General features: G+C 42.8%; 1 pseudogene; it reads left to right on the top strand.

The window, feature by feature from the left end:
• Nucleotides 1–10,293: 10,293 nt before the first annotated feature.
• LOC102492333 (ubiquitin carboxyl-terminal hydrolase isozyme L5 pseudogene) lies at nucleotides 10,294–11,333 on the top strand (annotated as a pseudogene).
• The last annotated feature ends 9,238 nt before the right edge of the window (nucleotides 11,334–20,571 follow it).

Here is a 20,571-nt window from a genome sequence, read left to right as displayed (position 1 = left end):
TGGGAGTCCAGCGACATAGCCATTACGCTAACTGCTGGTTCCCCCTGGCATGTTTTTCAAACTCCTGGTCCAGGACTGGAACTGTGGCGTTGGCCATGTGGGATCCAGCACTTTAACTATCACACTAGCTACTGACCCATGTGAGAGTAATACTCAGATCAACTGACTTTAAACTTCTGAAAACTTTAAAAGAAAATAGAGTAAGTCTCTTCATGGGACAGGGAATGATTAAAAAACAGCTTGAAACCACTATATCAAACTGATTAGTGTGGATTGCGCTTTTAGGTTCCCACATGCAAGCCCTCGACAGCATTATTAAATCTGAGAGGTATGTGTACATCTACTCACATATATAAAAAAATACAGATAAGCTTTTTTCTGTGATAAGATCCTTCCACACACTTCAGAAAACAGTAACACTTGGGCCAGCAGGTGGCGTGGTGGTTAAGGAGCTGGACATTCCCACATGGCCAACCGTGGTTCTAGTCCTGGACCTGGTGGCTTGCTTTCTCACTTTCTCTCCCTCTCTTCCTCTCTGTTTCTATCGCTGGTCAAATTAAAATAAATAAAATTAAATAATTCCTTTTTAAAAAAAAAAAAAAAGAAAGAAAACAGTAACGCTTGCCATTTGTCATTCCGACTGGCAGCACATCCTCCTATGCAAGGCCTCACGTTCTCTGTGGGAAGGCGATGATAACCGTGAGCACGGTTCCTGATTCTGGGAGCTAGCCAGTAGCTGCCTGTGCTTTCCGATGTGCCCAACAGGCAGCTAAACAACCAGATGGTTGCCACAGCAAGGCCTGTGGAGAGTGCCGCCCCTTTGGCTAGCTACTGAATGAGGCTAAGCAAAAGCATTTGCAGTTGGGTTTTATTCCACCTAGAGGCATCCTGACACATCCAGCACCCTTTTATATCTTCCCGTGTATGCGGTGAGGCTGGCTCTACTCAGTCCCCTCCATACCTCTTGCCATTAGAGAGAGCTGAATGCATATGCCCCTTGCTGCCTGCTCTTTCTTAAGCTGTTGCAAGTGACTGTATGGTTCCTAATAATTCTGGCATTGGCTGCAGGCAATGTGTCAAGACAGTACCTGATGGCTTAGCAAAGGTTATTTCTGGATTCTGGATGTTAGACCGAGATGGTCTAGCTCATTAAAGGCAGTTTTGCAATGATCTGAGTTAATATACTGAATTTCAGGATAATGTAGTTAAGGGGACAAGAAGTTTGGTAAGTTTCCTGCCCTGAGCAGGTAAAATGTTAAATTTTAATGGCCTAAACAAATCGTGGGAGGAGTTGGGGAGATTTGAAAAGCCTCTGCTACACACCGAAACCTCTGATCCAATGTCCTCTGTGTCCCTTACTTGCAACGTATTCTTCACTGAGCCTCAAGGCCAATTTTCTTTGGGAGCACCGCAACTGAGAAAACAATCATTTAAAAAGGCATAACCACAGCTTTGGATACAGCTGATCAATCCTATAGGATCAATGCTCCTCTTTAGCTTGATAATAATATGTTAAACACTCAGCTGGCCCTTCAAAAGCACATACTACCTCATGTCTTGTGAGTAGAAAATTCTCCATTACCCTGAGTCAGTTGAGCTCCTTACATTACATGGGCCATTTCATTTGTCTTTAGGACAAATGTGCTACAGTGAAGCATATAGTATCCTTTCATTGAGGTCTACAGATTATATCGGATTATAAACACTACCTTTGGATCACAAAGTAGCTTTAAAAGCACCATTCCACAGAACTTCTGCATTCTACCTTTCAACACAACCTGAATATTGTTCTCTACATCCATAGCACTAGTGTATCCCCTTTTGCCTCTGTGAGAATATAAGCTCACACATATGTGAGGACCACTTATGGACTACAAAATACTTCCTAGGCCACTCCGTAGGTATAAAGAGGATGTTAAGCTAAAAGACGTCATCCTATACATTGTTATACATTTGTTATAATAATCATTTGTCTTAGAAAACCAATACAGAGTCCTCAAAGCATTCTACTTTAAGACAGTCCCTGCCAACAGACTTCACAAAAATTGTGAGTGCAGGGAACCAGCAGTTAGCGTAATGGCTATGTTGCTGGATTCCCATGTAGTCGACAGCGGTTCGTGTCCCGGACCCGGTGGCTTAGAACTCACGCCAGGCGCGTGTGCATGCGTGCCCAAGATCCGAGAGGAGAATGGAGGAGAAGGGATTGCGGCGTGACCACCCCCCTGGGGGTGATTTCTCGCTTTCTGTCTCTATGTCTCTCTCTGTCCGTCTGGCAAGCGCACGCGCCCTATAGCGGAAACCTCTCAAAAAAAAAAAAAGTGAGTGCACAGGTTGATTGTTCTATTCTGGATTACAAGAACTGATATCAAAGTTTGCAGGATACCTAGTCATTTGTGACTATCACGATGCCTTATGTGAGTTGATAATATCCATGTTGTCATCTTCAAACCAAAGTTCTGTATACATACCATTAATTAGTTTTATTCTCAATCACTTTATCATACATGGGACTGATTAAGATGTTTGGCCTACACGTTTTCTCTATGACAGATGTCTTCTGAGTAATTTTCAGTTTTGAAACTGAAACTATTCAAATACTTTACACAGAAAGCTAGACATCTTCCTGCAGTGTATTTTTTTTTTTTTTTTATCACTTCCACTATTACTGGGTCATCTGCAATCCATGACTTTTCCGTCAAATGATATACCCGTCTGCATAATTCATGCTGTAGTGAGCCCAAGGCACCACCGTACCATTTTCTGAATCTTTTTCCTTGGCGCGAACTCTTTAGAATTCTGTACATCGTTGATTACACATGACCTGAGAGCAAACATTGTTTTGAAAGTTCATTTATTTCTTCCAAGAGAACAGAGAGACAGATATTCCCAACAGTCTTCATGCCATGATCCACTCCCAGTTTCAGCCTTCCCAGATCATGAGCAAGCATGTGACCTAGCATGTTCAGGGAGATCTTAGGACACCCACCTGGGCCCTTCCCATGTGGATCCAGTTGTGTTACATCGTGCCATGAAATGTTACCTGAAGTGCTTTTCCCACATACCAATTCTCACTCTGTACACCGTTCTTCAGGCTGACATTTTTACCTCCTCGATGTCTTTGACATCATCATAATGTTTACAAAAAACTCTGGAAATAGATTGCATGGGCTCAAGCCCGGTGCCACCACTTGCTTTTAGTGTGACCTTGAACACATTACTCAACCTCCTTGTTCTCCTTTTCTCTCATCTACATTTTGTGGATAAAATATTTAAATAACAATATAAAGATTCAAAGTATTAGTGAATGTAAAAATTCTAGGACAATATTTGACATATAATAAACACTATTATTATTATACAAATCTTAGTTATTATCTCTATAATCATGTAAACCTGGCAGCTATTAATGTTTTGAGCAATTAACAGGAAGCTATTACATTTACAGCTAGAAGCTCATTGATAGGCTGCATTTTCTTCGCTACTCAAAGATACTCCATTAAGTAACTGAACAAATGATAGATTATCATCCCATAAGATACAGAGCCTTGCCTTGAGGATGCCTACTACAGAGCCATGAGTGATGGCTGTAGGTGTCACAAATATTCCTGCCTCCCATGATATTTGAAATAAAAAAAACCACAATACCAGACATACAAATCAAGTCAACATAAACCAATACATCAATGGATAGCTGATAGCAAGATTTTATGGGCATGTGCACACACACACACACACACACACACCCGAAGGTGATCAACGTTCTTATTACTGAAATCTTATGATTACACTTAGTCTTCTTCCTTCTCCTCTAGAGAGGGTTTAGTTTTTATTTTTTATTATTTTATTGTTTTTTTGCTTTTTTTTTTTTCTCAAAAATATGTCTGGGGATCAGCAGTTAGCGTAATGGCTATGTCGCTGGACTCCCACGTAGTGGACCACGGTTCGTATCCCGGACCCGGTGGCTTAGAACTCATGCTGGGCACGTGTGCATGCGTGCCCAAGATCCCGAGAGGAGAATGGAGGAGAAGGGATTGTGGCGTGGCCATCCCCCCTAGGGGGTGATTTCTCGCTTTTTGTCTCTATGTCTCTCTCTGTCTGGCGAGCGCACATGCCCTATAGCAAAAACCTCTTAAAAAAAAAAAAACAGACAAAAATATGTCTGAGGTGCTCTAAAGTGCAAGTCTGGGACTATCGAATAGTTGATTATTCAGTACATTTGTAGAAGCGACAGGTGTAGATCTACCTCTTCAGTTAGGGTTCATCTAAGCAATCAGAAAAATCTGCTGCTGACAGACAAAAGAATGGCAGAAGCAGAACTCATCTTGCTTATTCTCTATTTTAGGTAAGACTTCACAGGAACCCCCCCAACCCCTTACTTTATAGGAAGAAACAGATGTTTGCCCATATGGTTTCTCACTATCTCAAGAACCACTTTTGTCCATATTCAACAAGTATAAATATTTTGGTAATTTGGCTTCTGCTTCAGATGTAGAGATCTAGAAAGAGCGTTGCTCCTACCCTCACAACCAGAACCACAGAAAAATATTTTTCTTAAACTCATCAGAGAGCCGAATTAGGGTGACCAGCTAGACTTTCTAAGTTTTAGTACTAAAAGTCCTATAGTCTGTGAAACTCCATAGGATCTGGAACAGGTGGTTACCCCAGGTAGGGTTACAGACTAGTCAAGCAGCGTGAGCTCTTTGAGACTAAAGAAATAGGATGTGAGTACTGAAGGTTATTTTTTTCCTTAGAGGTTTTTGTGAGAGGTAGAGAGACAGAGAAACAGAAAAGAAGTAATCACCTCAAGGGGGGATGGCCACACTGCAATCCCTTCTTTTCCACTTCTCCTCTCAGAACTTTGGACACAGACATACATGTGCTTGGTGTGAGTTTTAAGCTGCCGGGTCCAGGACTCGAACTGCAGTTGACTACATGGGACTTCAGCAGCATAACCATTATGCCATCTGCTGGTCCCATGAAGAAGAGATATTAAGTACTATGTAAGTCAGTAAGAATTCAGCTAGAATTATTAATGAATTTCGAAAGGCCAAGTGTGGCTTAGCATGTGTGTATAAAATCCCATGAGCCTCTGCCACAAAGGAAGCTTGCTTTCACATTCAGCCTCTTCTCCATAGTCCCTGTGGAGTCCTGATAAATTAGATAGGCAGGGGCCCAGAGAAGCCTCGCTTGGTGGTGACAGTCTGCTGAAGGAGAGTAAGCTTTCACTGTGGAAAGGCAAAAGTCCTGCCCACGCCCTTCCATATCTATAAAGAATAGATTTAAACCATTGGGGAAGGGGCACAGGTAAAACGCCTCCAAATTAGGTAAAGGTGGGAGTAGGGGGGGACATAAACCTTCTAATTCTGGGTGCAAAGGGGCAGGAAACAGCCTTGGGTCTAGGATGCCATGTCAGCACAATTAGAGGATTTTACACTGAAGAGGGTTAGGAGACTCTCATCCTCTGAAGATCCATTGAAGATACAGAAGAGGTGTCTGTCACAGAGAGTGACGGGCTAAGTAATCCCCCCCCCTCTTGAGGCCCGGACAGACCTGTAAGGCTTGTCTAAAACTTGGGTTGTACTAGGATGATCCAGAGTCCCTTGGTCCCCACTACCAAGATCGCAAGCCCCGTGAAGCAGGCAGGATAAAGGCGAATGCGTGGGAAAGCCCCCTCTGTGGGACAGGCTAAGGGGGAAGGCTAGAAACTGAGCATGGGGCGCAGACACTCAGAACATCCTCCAGCACTTCACCTTAAGCATAGGTAAAACTAGAGGAAACTGGGACTGACGGGTCCCTGAAGGTGGAACAATAAAGCCCAGACAAAGCGTAACTACTTAGCAGGTTGATGTCACACCTCACGTCACCGGCCTAGCAGAAGAAGTATGCTTATCTGGTGGCATGGGTTCTTTTCATCTCTCCGAGATGTGTGGCATTTGATAAAAGATTCCGAGGCATACTTAAAAAGGAAGAAAAAAGAAAACCTCATTGTCAAGAGAGAAAGCAACCAACAGAACCCAACTCAAAGATAACCTGTCTTAGAACTATGAGAGGGAATTTTTTTTGAGAGGTTTTTGCTATAGGGCGCATGCGCTCGCTGGAAAGACAGAGAGACAGAAAGCGAGAAATCATCCCCCAGGGGGGATGGCCACGCCGCAATCCCTTCTCCTCCATTCTCCTCTGGGGATCTTGGGCACGCACGCACACGCGCCCGGCCTGAGTTTAAGTCACTAAGTCCGGGACTCGAATTGCAGTCGACTATGTGGGTGTCCAGTGATATAGCTATTACACCATCTGCTGAAGAGAGAGAGGAAATTTTAAATAACTTTAAATTACATATATATATATATATATATGCGCACACACACACATATATATAATATATATATACACACACACAAATACATACATAAAATTATATGTATAAAGTTATTCATTCATTCATTCTTATTTTAATTTGACCAGAGAGACACAGAAAGAGAGAAAGAGTGGAAAAGTGAGAAAGTGAGCCACCAGGTCTGGGACTTGAACCATAGTCAACCATGTGGGAGTGTCCAGCACCTTAACCACCACGCCACCTGCTGGCACCACTTTAATATACTCATCATATATACTAAAGGTTCTAGTAGAAAAGATGGACAACACTGTGAATAGATGTATACGTCACATGGAAATGCTAGACATACAATAATAAGACACACGATAACAGAGATGAAGTAGCCTAAAACTGTGGTTCTGAACCAGGGGTGGTTTTGCCTCTCGGGAGATATGTGGCAATGTGTGGAGACCTTGCTGGTTGTTAGAGAAGGCTTGGGAGTAAGGGGTCAGGAACCCTAGAATGTGCAGACAAATCCTATACAAAAAAGACTGTCGAGCTCAGCACGTCAGTAATGCCCAGGCTGCTCTAACCCAGCCGAGAAGAGAGGAGACACGAAGTACTAACATCTGTAAAATAAAAGAGGCCGACATTACAGGTCTCAGGACACTAGAAGGACAGTACACGCAACTGTATGTCTGTAAAGTCATCAACTTAGCAATAGAGAAATTCCTTACAGGACACACATTGCCAAAGCTCACTTAAGTGCATAACCTAAGGAGTCATGTATCTTAAATATATTGAATTTTTAGCTACAAACCTTCGAACAAAGAAAACAGAAGCCAAAGAGAAGGACAAGCCCAAGCTAGCCTTCCTGGGTGCACATCTATATGCCTTACTGGGTGCCAGGAGGAATGTTTTAGCTTCAACTTCCTGGAAATTGCAGGAAATCTATAATTCCAGGTTCCATCGTCCAAGGCACCAGTCCCCACTCCTCTAATGCTTCAAGATTTCCAAGCATTTCTCAAGCTTCGATGAAGAGACCTCAATCCCACGTCCAAGTGCTGCCCTGACCATGGGTGGCAGGAGCTGTTGCACAGACGTTGGCCTTTGTAAGCTGAGTGAAAAGGGAGCCTCAGAATCAGAAAGGCACTAATTCGAGCTGGTGGTAGAGAGTCTCTTACAACTCAAATTACCCTGGCTTTTCCACGCAAAGTTTTCTTAATTGCTTAAGAAGTCAAGCATGAGGAAGAACAGATGGCATAAGGGCTGTGTCGCTGGATTCCCATGTAGTCTACAGCTGTTCGAATCCTGGACCCTGTGGCTTAAAACTCGCACTAGGTATGCATGTGTGTGTGTCTAAAACCCTGAGAGAAGAATGGAGGGGAAGGGATTGTGGTGTGGCCATCCCCCCTGTGGCGAGTGATTTCTCACTTTCTGGCTCTCTGGCTCTCTGTGGCTCTCTGGTGAGCACATGTGCCCTATAGCAAAAATCTCTCTCAAAAATAAAAAAGTCAAGTGTCCATGTGATGGTAGGTCTTGCCATACTGATGGGCATCGCCTCATTCTAGTCACTTACGAGCTTCTCGGGGGACTGAAGGCCCAGGTTCTGGGCTCCGGTGGAACGGTTAACTCCTGAGGCCAGGCTGTTTGGGAGCACAGCTGAAACTGAGCCTCCTGATGGGCAGGCAGGCAGAGAGCAGGCAAAGCAGACTCTAGGTGAGGGGACTCAAACCAAGTCAAATCTATCTAGTGGGAGGCGCAGAATAAGAGTGTACTAAGATGGAATCAATCAAGAAAAGATGGGAGCTATCAAAGCAAACTGCAGCCATGCCAGTGAAGCCCCCCCCCCCCCCTCTCTGGGAGAGTGACAGCAAATGCTCTGGCTGCCCCACAGATTCCAGAACAGAGCCCTTTTTTCAAGGAAACTCGCTAATATGGGGCTCTGTATAGAGAAGCTCAGATCCTAAAAAGCTTGGGCCAGCTGGTGGCAATGGATTAGGACGATTGGAGTCCCTGAGTCCCTGATCCTGCAGCTTGAAAAACATTTCTGTAAACCCTCAAGAGGTGAAAGGAGAAGGGCATTGCCACGTGGCCAGCCCCAAGTCCCCCCTCCCCCCTTCTTTCTCAGGTCCTCCTGAGATAAGAGCTGTGGCACTTATTCCAGCCTCTGACTTTCAAGCCCAGTCAGGGGGTGAGGAGAGACCTTTTATTCAGAAAGATTTTTGTTATAGGGAGCATGCTCCAGCGACAGAAAGTGAGAAATCACCCCCAGGGGGAATGGCCACGCGGGCAATCCCTTCTCCTCCATTCTCCTCTCGGGATTTTGGGCATGCACATGCACGCGCACGCGCCCGGCGAGAGTTTTAAGCCACTGGGTCCAGGACTGGGACGGCGCTAGGCTACATGGGTGTCCAATGACATAACTGTTACGCCATCTGCCGATCCCGACTACGCCCAGCCTCAGCTCTCCCCCATCCATTTCTGCTTTGTCCCCACTAGGCGAACGCAAACCTCCATCTGTAAGAGACCTGTCAGTGGATCAGCTCCACCGCCCCTGCCCCTCTGCTGTCCTGGTGGCGTGGCAAGAGTGGGGAAGGGGACCCACTGCTCTCAGCCCAGCCTGGCTGCAGCCTCCTTGCCGCAGGGGCTCGGAGACCCCAAGCCTCAGAGAGCTCCCTCCTCGGTACCCCGCTGGCATCCAGGGGCGGCAACTCCACGGGGGTGACGGCATCAGCTCAAAGGAAAGTGGAGCAGAGAAACCCTGGACAGTTTCCTGGGCGACAGGCCCCGCCCTGCCCCTGAGTGACCACGCCCCTCCGAGGTGCAGCGCCCTAGGGACCGACTGACTCCAACTTGTGGTCCATCAAAGCTGGTGTTGGGGTTTCCCCGACCGGGGCGTCTTGGAACACAATATGACTGAATGTTCACCTGCTGGAATAAAGGGGAAACCCTTCTCATGTCACCACGCGGGTGGGCGAGCGGGGGACAGCGTGGGTTCCCGGAATCAACCAGCTAGGAGCAGCTGTGACCGCAAGAGGGCGCGCCCTTGCCCACCGAGCCACTCTGAGGGCTTCTGGGCCCAACCAATCTGCTTTTCCCTTCGTAGTTCATTTTCTTATCTCCCTCTCGGGAGTCCATATGCCATTCTCATAACACAGTCATTCTCATAACAGATTATTTATGCAACCGTGTTTTAAATATAACTCATTTTATTTAAAAATAACTAACACAATGAATAAGATTCCTGCTAATGTAAATATACTAAAAGACTTTAGTTCCATGTCTAGTTGAAGGAATGGCAAATGTCTTGTTTCATTAGCAACTTACCCCTCCTTACCTGTGCAGTAAAAACAGATGGGTAATCGGAAATGCTAGTAAAGAAACGCATCTCCCTGGGCCAGCGGGGCTTGGTGGGGGGTGCTGGGTTGGACACTGGATCCCACAGGGCGGACTGCACGTGGAGTACGGACCTGCTGCTTGAAAATCGCTTGGCATGAGCTCCTCCTGGAGGGTGATTTCTCACTTTTCCTCTCTGTCTCTCTCCAGTGAACCCACATGCCCCATGGCAAAAATCTAAACAAGAAAAAAAACCCCATCTTTTCATAAAAGTGAATAGGAAAGTTTGAATTAGCCCTAAAACTTTTCCTAATTACACCCATTCAGTGGTTGAATCAGACTAATTAACATACTTATTGTCTCAAATATTTAACTTTTTTGTGATGAGAATACTCAAAATTTACTATTTTAGCTGTATTAAAATGCGCAGTACTTTTTTATTAGCTATATTTACCACACTGTGCATTCTCTAAAAAACTGAATATGTTAACTAGCTTGGATCTAATTATTCCACATTAAAAAAATCACAGCATAGGACAGAAGTAGGAAGGGTGGCGTAGGGTTGCTGAGCTCTGTGGCCTGCAGCAGCTGGGGTGGGGGCCGTGAGGGAGAAGGGGAAGGGGGGTGGGGAGGAGGAGGGCATGACACGCAAGACTGCTTCATGGAAAGTGGCCCCGGTCTTCACGGAGCTCATTAAAGGATTCATTGTGGAGGAGCCCAGGTAGAAGAAATATGGGGTTTAGAACCTGAGAATTTTGAAAAATTAAGGCCAGTTCATGGACGAATTTTTCTTTTCCAGTGGCAGCCAGGAGAATAACCGGCAGGTTCTGTGGTTCAGGACTCTAGACTTCGACGTCAAGATCTCAGAAGCATTGCTTTCTTAAAGGTCATTAATTAAGTCATAGTGAGTGAGCTATTGAACTATACCCAACGGCATGTCCACTTAGGGGAAACATTATCAGAATTTAAAGAATTTTCACAAAGTGTTGATGCAGTTGTGAAAGGTTTGGTACTGAGCAGCTCCATGTGATTCGACAAGTGCATGATAGTTTTGCCAGAGGGCAAATGTTTGAATTTGATGCAAAAACATCAGCAAAAGAGGAAGATGCTTTTCGCGTTGCCAGTTCTGTTCCTGTTTATGGAAGACTATGCAAGACAGATGGATTAAGAGAGGGCGCAATTGATTTAGGTGCATGCAGTCAAAATGATTGCATCAGCGCAGTGCGGCCAGTCATAGAGAAAAGGGTCCAAGAGTGCAGTGAGGGAGAAATTCTGTTTAACTTAAGGGCCATTGTGTCTGACAGAAAAATGATACATGAACAGAAGACAGAAAAGTGCAAGACAGCTTGCAGAGGAACCCATGGATACAGAGCAAGGCAATAATATGGTAAGTGCTGTTCAGCCAGAAGTTGCCAAAACCCAGATGCTTATTGACGAAGTATGGCAATTAAAAAGATACGGGATTGAAAACATCAGAAGGACTCATGACTATCTGCCTTTCTCTATGGAACTTTTACAGTTGAGCAGAACAGTAGCGGTTGATACGGCTCGTAGAAAAGGCAGATGAAAAACAGAATGCAAAGAAAGCTCAGGAAACCAAATGTGGAGGATGCTTTGGGGTGTGTGCACTTATTTTCTTGGAACTGCTGACGTGCGAGAACTTTGAGCAACATCCTCACCGGCCCCGAACATGTTTGCCGTAGCTCCAGTCTGTCTTCTGAATGCGTGGGCTCCTCAGCTTCCTCCCTGCCTGCATCATGGGCAGGTCAGGCACCAATACATGTGGTATCAAGATGCTGGCCTGAATTCCATTATTCGACATCTGCCCCAAGGATGCCTGCTGAGTCCCTGGGATGTAACCTTGTAATGAACCTAGAAAATGCACAAATGATATTCTCTGCTGTAAAAAAAATAATAATCACGGGGACCAGCAGTTAGCGTAATGGCTATGTCGCTGGACTCCCATGTAGTTGACCGCAGTTCATGTCCTGGACCCGGTGGTTTAAAAGTCACGCCGGGCGCGTGTGAATGCGTGCCCAAGATCCCAAGAGAAGAATGGAGAAGGGATTGCGGCGTGGCCATCCCTTCTGGGAGGTGATTTCTCGCTTTCTGTCTCTCTCTCTCTCTGTCTGGCGAGGGCACGCACCCTATAGTCAAAACCTCTCCAAAAAAAAAATTAAAAAAAATATAATCACAACGTCACTTTGCACCCTATAAATCCATACAATTATAATATGTCAACATGGAATAAATTTGTTTTAAAAGGCAAGATTTTATATAAGCACAGTTTAATAAATTGTGATCCAATTTAAAGATCTGCATGATTAACCCATTTGTGATTACATAGAAAAGCGTAAATGAATATTTCCAGGATAAGGTAATATCTGTATAAGATCAGTATGTTTCTAAATCTGTCCTTAAGTCTATCTTTGTCTAACTGATACAAAGATAGAAATTTTGAAAGATCGTGGTAAATTTATAGTATAATATAGAGTTGTTAAAAATCTCATAATAAATTCCTCAATTTTAAGACTGATCTTGTCTTCTTGCAGTTTAAGAAGGACTTGAACTTTTCAAATGCACCATTTTTTACTTTTTTATTGCTTGAAACAAAGATTCCACAGTAGTTTCAAATAGTAAAAACAAAAAAAACCCAAAAAAAACAAAAACATTTTTTAATTGGCAGAGGGCCTGAGTGTTTGACAGATAGAGAAAGCCCCCCCACACCCCATGGGGCATGGTCATGCCATAATCCCTTTCCCTCCATTCCTTCCTCCCATCAGGATTTTGGACATGCAACCACACACATCTAGTGCATTTTTCAAGGCACCAGGGCTGGGATTCCAACAGTTGTGGGCCATGTGGGAGTAGCTCCCCTAACTGCTACCCTCTAGCCTATAACACACACACAGACACAGACACACACACACACACACACATATATATATATTTTTTTTTTGAGAGGAAGATTTTGGTGATAGAGTGTGTGCACTTGTCAGAGACACAGAGAAAGACAGAGAGACAGAAAGTGATAAATCACTCACCAGCAGGATGGCCATGCTGCAATCCCTCCTCCTCCACTATTCTCTAGAGATTTTGGGTACATACGCACATGTGCCTGGTGTGAGTTTTAAGCAACTGGGTCTGGGACTCGAACTGTGGTCAACTATGTGGGAGTCAAGTGATGTAAACATTATGCCATCTGCTGGTCACACACACACACACACACACACACACACATATATATATTATTTAACTTTATTTACTTTATTTTAATTTCACCAGACAGGGACAACATGTGTGTGTGAGAGAGAAAGTGAGAAAGCAAGCTGCCAGATCCAGGATTCCAACTGTGATTGGACATGTGGGAGTCCAGGGCCCTTAACCACCATGCCACCTGCTGGCCCCCACACAAGATATATTTTTCAACGTTCCTCAGAGACCCATTGATTTCCATGTGTAGGTTGAGACATCAAACTCTTAGTGTTGTAAATGTGAGATGATAAATTTTTGAAGATGTTCTTAGTTTTATTAAAGGACTTGATAACATCCATTGGTTCAGATATTCTTAAAAAAACCCTTGGTTTTGATGCTCTTTAAAAAAAATCTTGGTGACTTAGTGTTGGTGAGTAATGCAACTACAGCTGATGCTCAAAGAATAACATTGTAATTTAAAAATTGTTTTCATAAAATATTGTGCATGTTAAATGTTAACCACCCACTGTATGCACTGTCATTTTGAAGATAAAAAAAATACCCTGTTGGCTTTTTAAAAATTAAACTTTTTATTTTGAGATAATTGTAGGTTTATCCATGGTTGTAAAAAATAGTCGAGATCATCTATGTCCTCTACCCAGCTTCTTTCAAAGGGAACATCTTACAACACTGAACATCAGTAACAGAACCAGGGTACATTGGCATTGACACGGGCAAGACGTGGAGTCCTGTTAGCACTGTAAGAGTCCCACGTGCTTGGGCCAGCAGATGGTCTGATAGCTAAGGTGTGGGTCCCACGTGGCCGCTCTGTAGTTCCAGTTCCCATCTGGTGGCCTGAAAAAACAATCTGAGTGGGCATATGTGCATTCCCAGAGTCCCAAGAGGAGAATGGAGGAGAAGGGGCTGTGGCATGGCCATTCACCTGGGAATGGGGTCATTTTTCACTTTCCTCTCTGTCTCTGTCAATTGCAAGTGTCATATGGCAAAAAAATAAAAGATAATCCCTCAGGCTGCTCTTTAATAGCCACACCTTGTCTGTCCCTTCCTTGATCATGCTAACCACTAACCTGTTCTCCATTTCTGCACTCTTGTCCTTCCAACCATATAATGTATGGGCTGGCCCCACAGTGCCCTTAGGTGCTGCACAGCATGGGGGTCCCGGGCAGTGGTCTTCACACCTGGGGCTCCTGCACTACCCAGGGTCCTGGCAGCATGGAGCCTTGGAAGAAAAAAGGATGTGTGATGTCCCTTTGGGGAGTAATTTTTTTCTGTCTTGAGCTGCCCTTTAGTATTAAATGAATACTGTAATTGATGCTATAAACATATAATGTTTCCTTTATATGCATGTTTCCATTATATGTATCCTTTTGGGAGTGGTGTTTTTCATTTCATGCAGCAGAGGTATCCAGATCATTTCCTGCTCAGCAGTTCCTGCCCCTTTACTGCTGAGTAGCATCCCATGCTATAGCTATACCATGTGTTCAATCATTCCCCAGATGAAGAATATCAGGCCGATTCCAGTTTCGACTAATATGAATGAAATTGCTATAAAATTTGTGTACAGGTTTTTATGTGAATATGAGAAATAGTTTCCCTGAAATAAATGTCCACGATAAGTCATGTGGTTGTTGCATGTCTAGTGTTTCTGCAACTGCCACACTGCTTCCAGAGCGGCTGTAGCATTTTATGTTCCCATCAGCAAGGTATGCGTGATCCAATTTCTTTGCATGCTCGCCGGCATTTGATGTTGCTATTTTTTTGTATTAGTAATTTGGATTGCATGTAGTGATATCTCATTGTAGTTTTCATTCCATTTCCCTAGGAAGTAGTGATGGTACACATCTTTTTATGTGCCAATTTGAATCTTGTGCATGGGGCTGGCAGGTGACTTGGTGGTTAAGGGGGCTAGACTCCCATATGGTCAACTGTGGTTCGAATCCCAGACCGGGTAGCTTGCTTTCTCACTCACCCCTCCCCCTCATTCCGTCCCTCTCTGATCACAATAAAATAAATAAAATTAAATAAAATCTTGTGCATCTTCTTCAGTGAAATATCCTCTTCATTTTTATATTTGCTCTTTTACTGTTGAGTTTTGAGAGTTCTTTATATAATCTAAGCACTAGACCTTTGTCAGATGTATATTTTGCGAGTATTTTCTTCCACTCTGTAGCTTGTTTTTAATCCTCTTAATAGAAACAGTAACGGAGTCAAAGTTTTTAACTTTGATCAAGTTTATCAGTTTCTTTTTAATGGATGATGCTTTTGGCAGTAAATCTCAGAACTTTTTGCCTGGTAGGTTCTAATGATTTTATTCTTTTTTTCCTAAAAGTTTTATAATTTCACATTTTATGTTTATTTTTTGTGAATAATTTTGAGATAATTTTTGTACAAGGTATGAGACTTTGGTCAGGATTCTTTTTTTGGGGGGTGGTGGTGAAGTTTTTGCTATAGGGCATGTGGGCTCGTCAGAAAGACAGAGACAGATTGAGAGACAGAAAGGGAGAAATCACCCCCTGGGAGGATAGCCACGCCGCAATCCCTTTTCCTCCATTCTCCTCTTGGGATCTTGGGCACGCACGCACACACATGCGTCTGGCTGTTTAAGCCACCGTGCCCAGAACTCGAACCACGATTGACTGCATGGGAGTCTAGCAACATAGCCATTATGCCAACTGCTGGTCCCATGGATTCTTTTACTTTTATTTATTTATTTTTTTTTCCCTGCAGATATACAATAGCTCGAAGACTAATTAGGCTTCTATCTTCTTTTAATTCCTTAAACCTTAAATGGGTGAACGACAAAGCCCCGTCGGCACGCGTCACTGTGTGGGACGCACTCGTGCATGGCAATGAGAGCTCGTCTGACTACAGTTTATCTTGGGCATCTCTCGCTGTCATTCTCTCTCCTCAAAATAGAATCACTCTGGAGAGTTAAAGGAAATGTTTAGCTTGTGTTTCTTTCCACTGCTATCCCGCTATTCTCTTACACAGCTTGTAAGGTGGAACGTTATCTAGTGCTACGGAATTCACCTTTATATCTTCACTCTTGATTTCAACGGCAATGTTTCAAATCTATCCTCATTTAACATAAATGCCGGCTTAGAGATAGAGTAAATATATCTGATCACATTAATGCCATGTCTGCCGTTTATAGTTTAGAAGCTTTTATCCAAGACATGATCTGAATTTTATCTAATGACTGTTCAGTGTTAAGAAAATGATCACTAATATGATAGTTGTCAGACTAACACGTGGTGTAGTGGTTAAAGTGCTGGACTCGTAGTTGGCTGATCAGGGTTTGAATCCTGGACCAGGCGGCTTAAAAAGCATGCCGAGCATGTGTATGTGTGCCCAAATCCCAAGAGGAGAATGGAGGAGAAGAGATTGAGGTATAATGATCCCCCTTGGGGGATGATTTCTCACTTTTCTTCTCTCTGTCTTTGTCTCTCTCTGGTGAGTGCATGTGCTCCATAGCAAAAACCTTAAAAAAAAAAAAAGAATAATATTTGTCAGTATATAATGAGGTAATTTATACTAGCAGATTTTCTGATATCAAGCCAGTCTTTTTATTCCTAAGGTAAGCCATGTTTAGTCATATATTATTAACCATCCAATACACTGCTTTGTTTGCTAATACTTTCCTTAGAATCGTCTATCTATATTCCTAAGTAAGATTATTCTATGGTCTCTTTCTTACCGTGTCTCTTTCTGAAGTAGTTACAAACTAGAAACTTCTTTTTCTGTGTTCTGCAACAGTTCAAATAACGTCGCAACCATCTGCTTTTTTTGGATTTAGAAATAGATTCATATCAAGCTGGACAGTCCTCAGGATAAAATGCCATGCTCTTTGAAACAACCCACATGGGAAGGTTTGGGGTTCATGTCTGAGACCTCCAGGAGTCCACCAGGCATGCGCCTGTCTGTGATCTGGGTGAGGCTGGGATGCGTCGTGGTGTTAGGATCCTGTTGGGGCTGCTGTCTCTCTCACTCATGGGAGAATGAAATCAGCTTAAAAAATGGCTCCCTGAGAAACTTAAATGGCACAGTATTTTGGGAAAAACAGTTCTTTGAGAAGTTTAAAATAAGTTTATGGTAAAGACTTCTAAAAAACTAATTTTATTACAACGTTATATATCATTCAAGTTTTCAAATTTAGTTGCACAGAGTTTAGCAAAGTAGTCTCTTCTGGTTCTGTCAAGGTCATGGCTGTCTGTAATTACTTCCTCTATTATATCTCAGTTCACACAAGGAACTTTTCCTTTAAAAATTTTAGATGAACAAAAGATCTATTTTATTATTTCTTACTCTGCTTTGCAAAGAACGACCTTATAGACCTTTAAAAATTATTCTTTTTATAAATTTTAATTCATAATATATCTGCCATTTCTTTTACCAATTTCTCCTGTCTACTTTCCTTCTATATATTTTGTTGTGCATTTTCTGACTTCTGAAGTTGGATGCTTGCTTCGATTATTTTATGATTTCTTTGTGAGAGAGAAAGGAGAGAGTGCCGCCACTGGAAGGAGAGTAACGGGTATTTCTTTGTATTTTATTTTTTACAAGGTCTGGCCACACTGAGACCTTCCTGCCTCCCCCTGCACCCCACCCTCCACCTCGCCTCACCACCCCGCCTCCACCAACAGCTAGCCCTGTTGTTCTCAGCCTGCCATCAAACCCTGGTTGGCCATGCACCTCAGCCACCACAGGGTGGCCTCCTCCTGCTTATGTCACCACAGCTGGGCCTTTTTTCTGTTTATTAATGTAAGAATCAAGGCTACACAACTTCCTCTGAGCACTGCCATAGTTACATCCCATAGGTTCTGATATGTAATGTGATCTTTATAGCTTGTTTTAATATAGTCTACAGTTTCAGTTGTGAATTCCCATTTGATCCAAGAATGATCAAATATGGTAAAATTAAAATTTCCAGGTAGTAGAAGAATTTCGTTGCAAAAGTTTATTAGAATTCCTGGTTTCTAGTCCTCGCAATCAGAGAATGTTGCCTGAAAAGTACCCTCTATTTTAAAAAATGAACGTTTTCCTGTGATCTAATATGTAATCAGTATTCATGGTCTTCTCTTCCAGGGTTTCTCAGGAAATAGATGATATAAAATGTTGTTATGCTATTTAGGTCTTCAACATGTTATTTGGTTATTTAGGTCTAATTTTTAAAAATTTTCTATGAGGACCAGCAGATGGTGTAATGGTTACGTTGCTAGACTCCCACGTAGTGGACCGTGGTTCAAGTCCTGGGCCCAGCGACTTAAAACTCACACCCAGTTCGCGTGCATGGTGCTCAAGATCCTGAGAGGAGAGTGGAGAAGGGATTGCCAAGTGGCTACCTCTCCTGGATGGTTATTTCTCGCTTCTCGCTGTCTCTCCAGCAAGTACACATGCCCCATAGCAAAAATCTCAAAAAAAAAAAAAATTCCTCCAATTCTTCTGTAATTTTTGTTTATGGGTACCAACATTACTTGGTGCATAGATATTCGTAGTTTGTTGTTACGAATTTGTGTCTTTGTATCTGTATGTTCACCATTGAAGAGTGCTCTTTAAGACAGCGCATCTGATACTGTTTCCCTCAGGTTGATCTAGCTGAGGTAAGAGAGCGGTCCCACTCCCCAGGACTGTTCCCTACTTGCCTGGTGCACATTTGCCCACTATTTTAGTTTTGAAGTTTTCCACCACTTTGTATTAAGAGGTGTCTTTATACCATTAAGTTTGTGTTGCTTTGTCATCTCTTCCAGAAGTTTCCTTTGCCGATTTCAAAGAGTACTTCCACCAGAACTATGCGGGAGGAAGCCCATAACAGCTCAGGAGAGCTGACAGTGACCATCCCTCCCAATTCCACATTCGGCCACGCAGGGTTTGTACCTGCGAAACTGCGGTCAAGGTGTTTTGTCATGTCCCCTTACCCCATGGACGCTGTTTGGCATCTACCAGCACACCACTGGCCGTCGCCATGTTGGTGTCGTTCTGTCCATTTATTTATGCCTTGGTGTTGTAATATCTGTCCTGAAATGTGTTCTGTGATGTTTGAATGTGCGTGTTTATTATCATACTTTGAAAAGTATTTGTTTTTTATATAAAGATCACTGTTGTAACCGTAACTTAGGTTAAAGCTTTAACTATTCTATTTGTTTAGAAAGATTCTATCAGCTGCACACTGTGAGCAGTCGCAAATTGTTAGGTTGTTGGGAAAGTCATGATGTATTTTTCTATGAATGCATCATGAAGAAGAAGACTCCTCCATGGCTCTTGACAACTAGTGATTTCAGGGAAAAAAGAGAAATGAAGATTTTTATTTTTAATGATAATTCAGCCTCCAGCCCCCAGACTCGAGTGGAGAGGCAGGGGGAAAGCCTTCAAATCTCATCACTCTGCTCCTCAATCTCCATTCACTGTGTTTCTAGATGGATCTGAGGGAACCATAACTAAACATCCAAATACTATTAGGGTTAACATATTTCTCAATATCCACTGAACCTGCTGCACAGAGGGATAAAAACGGAATGGCAAAGAGATTCCAGATCACCTCCTTCTGCACACTCCTGAACATTCAGAATGAATTTCACAAATTAGGAAGAAACACATCATCCATTCAGATGACTAGAAATCACCACAGGGTCACAAGAAATATGGGAAAGCAGGAAAATACCTCTCCTCCAAGGGAAAAGAATAACTCCTCTTCATCCACAGACAATTCAATGGAAATCATAGAAATGTCTGCTAAAGAATTTAGAACATTCATAATGACAAAGCTAACAGAGATGGAAGAGAAGAGAGACAAGGAACTGTGGAAGAGGCAGGAGAAAGAGGCTGATGAGTTCCAGAAGGTGAGGAAATTCTTGCAAGATCTAAAAGAGGAAATACACACTTTAAAAAAGAATCAAATGAACCTGTTAGAGATGAAGGCTATAATACTGGAAGTCAAAATCTCCCTTGAAAATATTAAAAGCAGACTACATCATACAGAAAATAGAATCTCAGACATAGAAGAGAAAATTGTTGGCCTAGAAATATCCACCATTAAGACTGAGGAAATGGCCCCCCAAAATGAGAATAATATATGAGAAATACTAGATACTATTAAACATCCAAACATCCATGTGATTGGTATCCCAGAAGGTGAAAGGCATTGATAATCTCTTCCATGAAATCCTTCAAGAAAACTTTCCAAACCTAGAGAGGTACTCAAAGATCCAGTCCCAAGAAATACAAAGGACCCCAAATAGAATCAACCCAAGAAGATCTTCTCCAAGACACAATATAGCCAGATTGACCAAAACAACAGACAAAGACAAGATACTAAGATTGGCAAGAGAGAAACAGCAAGTTACTTACAAAGGATATCCCAGCAGACTAACAACAGACCTCTCATCAGAAACAATGGGAGTGAGAAAAGAATGGGAAAATATATTCAAAGTGTTAAGGGAAAAGCAATTTCAAACAAGAATACTGTACCTGGCAAGATTATGCCTCATGTGGGAAGAAAAGACAAGAACATTCTCAATTAAACTAAGTCTGAAAGAATTTACCAACACCAGACCAGATCTCCAAGAAGTTCTCAAGGGAGTGTTATGCCAGGAAAGTTAAATACAGGCACACAGAAATAAGAGTTCAAAAACTAAGAAAATGGCCAACTTAATGATAGGGACAAGTCTGGAGTTTAATACTATATCCCAGAATTTAACCAGGAAGAT

Source organism: Tupaia chinensis, unplaced genomic scaffold (genome assembly GCF_000334495.1).
Source record: "Tupaia chinensis unplaced genomic scaffold, TupChi_1.0 Scaffold000515_1, whole genome shotgun sequence".
In the NCBI taxonomy this organism is placed as follows: Eukaryota; Metazoa; Chordata; class Mammalia; order Scandentia; family Tupaiidae; genus Tupaia; species Tupaia belangeri.
This window is presented reverse-complemented; position numbering and strand designations above follow the sequence as displayed.